Genomic DNA, 9,380 nt, shown 5'->3' on the forward strand with positions numbered 1-9,380 from the left:
AAACGCCTAAACCGCGCTCTGATACCAATAAATGTGACACCCCTTACCCGACTACAGTGTAGCCGAGCAAGTTATGCCACTCAGTGTGCCGGAGCACTCTATTTTATCATAAATACATTTTTATCGTAGTTTTGAATATAACTTGTTAAATATAATTCATTTTAAGCCATTTATCGAAATTACTATTTATTTGAGGTTCCAAAAATTTTAAAGAAAATCCGGCGGAGTACCGGCTAAAAATGGAGAAAACAGTTCTTCGGAACCTGTGAAAAACACTTCCTATATTCATTTTCCATCATCTCAACTCCATTTATCAAATTCTCAACAATGTTCAATCTCAGTTCTCATTCATCCATCTCATATGAAACCATGCATAAATCATAGATAACATTCACTTTTCCATTTACAACCACACTTTTCATTATTTACATGAATATCAAAATACATTACATAAGTTTCAAATACATATGAGAAAATAAAATCAATTACAAAATACCAAAATGACATCTGGCATCCTACCAATGCACTGCAGACAGTGAGGTGACACAGACACTATGCAGAACTGCAGGATGGACTTACTCAATTTGTGGTCTACTGGCTCTCGATCAGTATCTTCAGTACCTACGCGTTGCAAAAGCGACGCGCTAAGCATAAAGCTTAGTGGTGCAAATAATAAAATAGAAAGAAATAATATGCAATATAAAAATCATAATTTCTTAGCCATTGTGTTCAGAAGAACTGAATAATTACCAACTTAATGTTTAGTCGAGGGCTAATTACGTTTTATGATATTAACTTCTTCATGCATTCTGTTTATTTATTTTCTTCCTGATCTTGAGTTTCTTTGTATTCTATCGTAATCATTCCTGATATTTAATTTTCGTATTTTCTTTAACAATCGGTTCGATTCTGATTATACTTTTCCATGCCCAAGTAACCTATCTTTGACGATCGATCGATAACGGGTCGTTGGCACGACACCGTGGTGCCTCGGGCCGTCATACCATGGGACGCAGAACGCCAACCACGTATGCGATCGATGGCTAAAAAGCCATGATATCACATAATCGGGCATAAAAGCCATGAATACCGCATAAAAGCCATGAATACGGGCATAAAGCCATGAATACAGCATAAAGCCTTTCCTTTCGCAGATCGCTAAAACAATACCCTATTGGCATGCCAAACTATCCAAACCAATCACATTAGGCCTACTAGGCATTTTGCATTTTAAGTTTCACAATTTTTGAATTTCAAGTTTTCATGTCACTATTCATTTCATTAGTCAACTAAAATGTTGACTTTTGCATAAACAATAGGTACATTGGTTTTAGTACTCCCAACATACCACATTTCGTATTCAAAACTTGTTGGTTTTGGTCACTTTCTCAAAGCTTAGGTCATTTTGGCAAAATTGCCAATTTTTGGTTTTGGTGTCACTATTCACCTCATTGGTCAACAAAATGTTGACTTTTGGATAGAAAATAGGTGTATTGGTTTTAACACCTCAAACATACCACATTTTGTATTTCAAACTTGTTGGTATTGGTTGCCAATACCATCTTTAAGCTTAATGCTAATTGAGCAAAATTTTCAGATTTGGTGCTTCATCTTTATTGTTCCATTTGATATTTCTACAGTGGGAATTTGAGGAAATGGTAAACATGAAAGTTGTTCCTTATTCTGTCTAGTTGAATTTCTTTTTTTGAATCACTCCATTTGGAGTTTTGTAGCTCAAGTTATGGCCAAAATAAGTTTACTGTTCACGTGCACTATTCATGCTGCTATATTGGGTGCTGGCAGATTTTTGGTCCAACTTTGGTCAGTAATTTGACCAAGTTAAGTTCATAATTTGGTCTAACTTTCTTCATATGAAATGTTCTACTATGTCTTAGGTTTCCATCGGTTCAAGAATCGCCTAAATCCGAGTTTTCTAGAGAGAGTTATAGCCATCCAAACATGGCTGCTCAAATCAAAATCTGCAGAGTTGCAGGTTTGAACAGTGGCTGCCACTGCCATTTGGGTTAGGTTCTGGCCATAATTTGGGGTAGGTTCCTTCATGAAAGTTGTTTGTCTATGTCTTAACTTGTTGCTGTAAAAATTTCAGGTCAATTGACCAAATCTACAGTGAGTTATGGCCAAATGAACAGTTACTGTTCATTTGGTCAATTCTGCAGAGGCAGTTTCAGGGTATCCGGATTGGGGCTGAGTTTTGGTCCTCTTGCTTTAGTCTTTTGGGCATGGTTTCTTCAGCAAAAATGTGCCATTATAAGCCTAGTTTCATGTCCAATTGGCCAAACACCAATTGGACTAACACAGCCCAAGTTATGGCAGTGCAAAGGGACTGAATTTTCAGTCCCTATGCTGCTGTCCTAGGGCAGATTTCACCTTCACTTTGCCATTCTATTTTTAAGTTCTAATTATGGTCAACATACCTAAAATGGTCACTAATTGACCCTTATAATGTTCTTTCACAGTTTCATAAGCTAAATCCAAATTTCACTTCTCAAAACCCTAGCTTCCAATCCATGAATCATGCAACACATCCCAATTAAGGTCATCAATCATTCACATGTCACTATCTAAGCTTGTATTTAGGTTTTAGCCCAATAAAACTCATCAATTCCTCATCCTATAAGTGCTGGCCAAAATTTGCTTCTCAATTTCACACATGATTTTCTTCAATTTCTTAATTATTTATTCATATTCAAACTAAATTTCAATAAGTAAACAAGATTAGGAAGTTAATATGCACTAACCTTTTGAAACCAACCTTGAGCTTGTTATTCTTCAAGATTTCTCCTAGAACCATAATAATCATAATCAATTATAACTTCACTTTCCTAAATTAAATATCCAATAAAAATTCAATAGCATTTCCCCTTAAATTGGACTAAACTCCCATCATAAATCTTAAATCCACAACCCATTAATACCCAATCTGGCAGCTTGTGCATTCAAATTTATATATAATGATCTAACCGTTAGATAAGTCCCAAATTTATACCATATATTCAAGACATCCCTATACAATATCAGTAAAAATTTCAGCATCAAATCATCTCTATATCATGAGATATCAAAACATTCATTCAACCCTTCACAATCTGAATTTTTGCAGAAATCAGTCTTACTCAGACAGCTCATGCCAAACAATTTATATCTCATAAACCACAAGTCTAAAATTCACCAAATTTTAACACAGCAGCCTCAACATCCCAAATATCATTTGTACCAAATTTCATAATTTTATAAGCATCCTAACTATTTATTTTTCTCAAATTTCAGTAGCCAAAATTCAGAATTCAACCTACAGACAGCCTGTGTTCAACAATATGTTTCTCCAAATCCAACCGTTGAACAATCACCAAATTTTTACCATAACTTCCACACATATATAGCTTAAACATATCCAAAAATCAGCCTTAGATGTTGAGCCAAACTCACCTGGACGGAAAAGAGATATGCTGCCCTGCTGAACCCCTATTTCTGCTACTTCTCCTTCTCCTTCTTCCTTTCTTTCTTTCTTTCTTTTCCTTTTCTCTCTCTTTCTCTCTTATTCCAGCCCGTATGAAGAAGGAAACTGCTGGTTCTTTTGTTTTTTTTATCTCATTTTAAGTTCATTTTATCTCTTTTTATTAGTTTTGTCAAGTGGTGATTGGGTGGGAGTAAGTGAGTGACATCATGTGATGTCATTATTTGCTTAATTTTTGATTTTTCTTTTCTTTTCTTTTCTACCACATTTCAATTTAATTTTTAGCAATATTTATTCATATTTAAGATCATAATAATTATTTACTTAACTGGACAAGTCGGCCAAAATCACCTCTGAAGGCGAAATGACCAAAATGCCCTCCGCTTGGCTTAACGGGTCAAAATTGTCTGTCTGATTGAAAATTTTTCTAAATATTTTCTTGGCATTCTAATGCCATAGGAACCTCAATGACCCTTCTCTGGAGTCCCAAAATTATTTTATAATTTTTTCCCCGGTCTAGGGCTCCTCGTTATAGAACCGCAACTTCCTCTCGTTACCCTTCACTTGGGCACCTATTGCTTAACTTGGTTGTATTTTATTTCTAAAATTTTTACTATATTTTTCTTATTAATATTTGAGTTAATTATGGTTCCTCACTTAAGTTTAAATATTTTTCCGGACGTTCTAGCTGTCCGGACCGACACCGTCATCTAATAAAGAGATCGTATGAATTGCTACCGGGAGGATGTTACAACTCTTCCCCTCTTATTTAAATTTCGTCCTCGAAATTTACCCAATGTAAATAGCCGAGGAACTACTACCTCTTTATTTCTTCACCTTTCCGTGTTATCCCACTTCACTTTCTCCTTAGTCTCAATCTCATCCTCAAACAATTATGTACTCATCCTTTTTCATCTTAAATATAGTCTCCTTCTCATCTCCATTCGCTATCTCATTGTCTCTTCACTTTCTTATTCCATACCTTAACCTAAAATAAACGGGAAATACAGATCTGCAATAGTGTCACCTCGACTCTTATGAATGCAATGCATGAAATGCAATCTATCTAGGTCCAGAAACGCCTAAACCGCGCTCGATATTAATAAATGTGACACTCTTACCCGACTACAGTGTAGCTGAGCAAGTTATGCCACTCAGTGTGCCGGAGCACTCTATTTTATCTTAAATACATTTTTATCGTAGTTTTGAATATAACTTGTTAAATATAATTCATTTTAAGCCATTTATCGAAATTACTATTTATTTGAGGTTCCGAAAATTTTAAAGAAAATCCGGCGGAGTACCGGCTAAAAATGGAGAAAACAGTTCTTCAGAACCTGTGAAAAACACTTCCTATATTCATTTTCCATCATCTCAACTCCATTTATCAAATTCTCAACAATGTTCAATCTCAGTTCTCATTCATCCATCTCATATGAAACCATGCATAAATCATAGATAACATTCACTTTTCCATTTACAACCACACTTTTCATTATTTACATGAATATCAAAATACATTACATAAGTTTCAAATACATATGAGAAAATAAAATCAATTACAAAATACCAAAATGACATCTGGCATCCTACCAATGCAATCGCATGCTGAGGTGACATGCATACACTATGCAGAATCGCAGGATGGACTTACTCAATTTGTGGTCTACTGCTCTCGATCAAGATCTTCAGCACTCACGCTGGTAAAGCGACGCGCTAAGCATAAAGCTTAGTGGTGCAAATAATAAAATAGAAAGAAATAATATGCAATATAAAAATCATAATTTCTTAGCCATTGTGTTCAGAAGAACTGAATAATTACCAACTTAATGTTTAGTCGAGGGCTAATTACGTTTTATGATATTAACTTCTTCATGCATTCTGTTTATTTATTTTCTTCCTGATCTTGAGTTTCTTTGTATTCTATCGTAATCATTCCTGATATTTAATTTTCGTATTTTCTTTAACAATCAGTTCAGTTACAGTTATACTTTTCCATGCCCAAGTAACCTATACTTCGACGATCGGATCGATAACGGGTCGCTGGCACCGACACCGTGGTGCCTCGGCCGTCATACCATGGGACGCAGAACGCCAACCACGTATACAATCGATGGCTAAAAAGCCATGATATCACATAATCGGGCATAAAAGCCATGAATACCGCATAAAAGCCATGAATACGGGCATAAAGCCATGAATACAGGCATAAAGCCTTTCCTTTCGCAGTACTGCTAAAACAATACCCTATTGGCATGCCAAACTATCCAAACCAATCACATTAGGCCTACTAGGCATTTTGCATTTTTAAGTTTCACAATTTTTGAATTTCAAGTTTTCATGTCACTATTCATTTCATTAGTCAACTAAAATGTTGACTTTTGCATAAACAATAGGTACATTGGTTTTAGTACTCCCAACATACCACATTTCGTATTCAAAACTTGTTGGTTTTGGTCACTTTCTCAAAGCTTAGGTCATTTTGGCAAAATTGCCAATTTTTGGTTTTGGTGTCACTATTCACCTCATTGGTCAACAAAAATGTTGACTTTTGGATAGAAAATAGGTGTATTGGTTTTAACACCTCAAACATACCACATTTTGTATTTCAAACTTGTTGGTATTGGTTGCCAATACCATCTTTAAGCTTAATGCTAATTGAGCAAAATTTTCAGATTTGGTGCTTCATCTTTATTGTTCCATTTGATATTTCTACAGTGGGAATTTGAGGAAATGGTAAACATGAAAGTTGTTCCTTATTCTGTCTAGTTGAATTTCTTTTTTTGAATCACTCCATTTGGAGTTTTGTAGCTCAAGTTATGGCCAAAATAAGTTTACTGTTCACGTGCACTATTCATGCTGCTATATTGGGTGCTGGCAGATTTTTGGTCCAACTTTGGTCAGTAATTTGACCAAGTTAAGTTCATAATTTGGTCTAACTTTCTTCATATGAAATGTTCTACTATGTCTTAGGTTTCCATCGGTTCAAGAATCGCCTAAATCCGAGTTTTCTAGAGAGAGTTATAGCCATCCAAACATGGCTGCTCAAATCAAAATCTGCAGAGTTGCAGGTTTGAACAGTGGCTGCCACTGCCATTTGGGTTAGGTTCTGGCCATAATTTGGGGTAGGTTCCTTCATGAAAGTTGTTTGTCTATGTCTTAACTTGTTGCTGTAAAAATTTCAGGTCAATTGACCAAATCTACAGTGAGTTATGGCCAAATGAACAGTTACTGTTCATTTGGTCAATTCTGCAGAGGCAGTTTCAGGGTATCCGGATTGGGGCTGAGTTTTGGTCCTCTTGCTTTAGTCTTTTGGGCATGGTTTCTTCAGCAAAAATGTGCCATTATAAGCCTAGTTTCATGTACAATTGGCCAAACACCAATTGGACTAACACAGCCCAAGTTATGGCAGTGCAAAGGGACTGAATTTTCAGTCCCTATGCTGCTGTCCTAGGGCAGATTTCACCTTCACTTTGCCATTCTATTTTTAAGTTCTAATTATGGTCAACATACCTAAAATGGTCACTAATTGACCCTTATAATGTTCTTTCACAGTTTCATAAGCTAAATCCAAATTTCACTTCTCAAAACCCTAGCTTCCAATCCATGAATCATGCAACACATCCCAATTAAGGTCATCAATCATTCACATGTCACTATCTAAGCTTGTATTTAGGTTTTAGCCCAATAAAACTCATCAATTCCTCATCCTATAAGTGCTGGCCAAAATTTGCTTCTCAATTTCACACATGATTTTCTTCAATTTCTTAATTATTTATTCATATTCAAACTAAATTTCAATAAGTAAACAAGATTAGGAAGTTAATATGCACTAACCTTTTTGAAACCAACCTTGAGCTTGTTATTCTTCAAGATTTCTCCTAGAACCATAATAATCATAATCAATTATAACTTCACTTTCCTAAATTAAATATCCAATAAAAATTCAATAGCATTTCCTTAAATTGGACTAAACTCCCATCATAAATCTTAAATCCACAACCCATTAATACCCAATCTGGCAGCTTGTGCATTCAAATTTATATATAATGATCTAACCGTTAGATAAGTCCCAAATTTATACCATATATTCAAGACATCCCTATACAATATCAGTAAAAATTTCAGCATCAAATCATCTCTATATCATGAGATATCAAAACATTCATTCAACCCTTCACAATCTGAATTTTTGCAGAAATCAGTCTTACTCAGACAGCTCATGCCAAACAATTTATATCTCATAAACCACAAGTCTAAAATTCACCAAATTTTAACACAGCAGCCTCAACATCCCAAATATCATTTGTACCAAATTTCATAATTTTATAAGCATCCTAACTATTTATTTTTCTCAAATTTCAGTAGCCAAAATTCAGAATTCAACCTACAGACAGCCTGTGTTCAACAATATGTTTCTCCAAATCCAACCGTTGAACAATCACCAAATTTTTACCATAACTTCCACACATATATAGCTTAAACATATCCAAAAATCAGCCTTAGATGTTGAGCCAAACTCACCTGGACGGAAAAGAGATATGCTGCCCTGCTGAACCCCTATTTCTGCTACTTCTCCTTCTCCTTCTTCCTTTCTTTCTTTCTTTCTTTTCCTTTTCTCTCTCTTTCTCTCTTATTCCAGCCCGTATGAAGAAGGAAACTGCTGGTTCTTTTGTTTTTTTATCTCATTTTAAGTTCATTTTATCTCTTTTTATTAGTTTTGTCAAGTGGTGATTGGGTGGGAGTAAGTGAGTGACATCATGTGATGTCATTATTTGCTTAATTTTTGATTTTTCTTTTCTTTTCTTTTCTACCACATTTCAATTTAATTTTTAGCAATATTTATTCATATTTAAGATCATAATAATTATTTGCTTAACTGGACAAGTCGGCCAAAAATCACCTCTGAAGGCGAAATGACCAAAATGCCCTCCGTTTGGCTTAACGGGTCAAAATTGTCTGTACCGATTGAAAATTTTTTCTAAATATTTTCTTGGCATTCTAATGCCATAGGAACCTCAATGACCCTTCTCTGGAGTCCCAAAAATTATTTTATAATTTTTTCCCCGGGTCTAGGGCTCCTCGTTATAGAACCGCAACTTCCTCTCCGTTACCCTTCACTTGGGCACCTACGTTTAACTTGGTTGTATTTTATTTCTAAAATTTTTACTATATTTTTCTTATTAATATTTGAGTTAATTATGGTTCCTCACTTAAGTTTAAATATTTTTCTGGACGTTCTAGCTGTCCGGACCGACACCGGTCATCGGAACAGTAGACTGTGCGGAATTGCTACCGGGAGGATGTTACAATGCTTGATAAGTAGTTCACTGAAATCTATTATTTGCTTAATCACCTAATATATCGACCCTCGATGTGTTCTAGGTAAATTAGGTTTTAGTGTCACTAATATGTCACATTCGATAGTGTTTTAGGGTTGGTACTCGTTATCAATTTCATTTCCTTGTTTAGTGTATTTTATTGCAAATTGCTGTATTCCGGTATACTAATTTGACCTAGCCGGACGACCTAGTTCCCTCGATTTTCGGGTTTCGGTCAAAACTACAAACTTGTAGATCTATGTCTTACGGAACGTGGGACAAAATTTTAGGTCAATCCGAGTTATGTAGACCAAGTTATGGTCATTTTACTATTGCTGGTCAAATAGCATCAAATTTGGTCATTTTAGGTCAATTTTGGTCAACTTTGGTTCGGCCAGTTTTTGGACCCGAACTTGTGCAAGCTGTTTGACTTGCTTATGGTCATTTCTGAGCTTTGGTGTCTTCATAAGACTTGTAGATATGGGTCTTAACTATCCATGATTAAAATTTCAGGTCAATTGGACCTGTTTTGAGTGAGTTATAGCCTAAACACTAACTGCTGCCCAAATAGTCAATTTTCAGGC

The 9,380-nt window shown here is 35.3% G+C and overlaps 1 long non-coding RNA gene across 1 annotated transcript; it reads right to left on the reverse strand.

Moving 5' to 3' along the window:
- Positions 1-421: 421 nt before the first annotated feature.
- On the reverse strand, positions 422-8,332 carry LOC131179318 (uncharacterized). The gene is made up of 3 exons (XR_009148336.1): positions 8,000-8,332; positions 7,313-7,356; positions 422-621 (listed from the first exon to the last, which is right to left on the reverse strand). It is a non-coding gene; the product is annotated as an uncharacterized LOC131179318 (long non-coding RNA).
- Positions 8,333-9,380: the final 1,048 nt, after the last annotated feature.

Source organism: Hevea brasiliensis, chromosome 1, assembly GCF_030052815.1.
Source record: "Hevea brasiliensis isolate MT/VB/25A 57/8 chromosome 1, ASM3005281v1, whole genome shotgun sequence".
Lineage (NCBI taxonomy): Eukaryota > Viridiplantae > Streptophyta > Magnoliopsida > Malpighiales > Euphorbiaceae > Hevea > Hevea brasiliensis.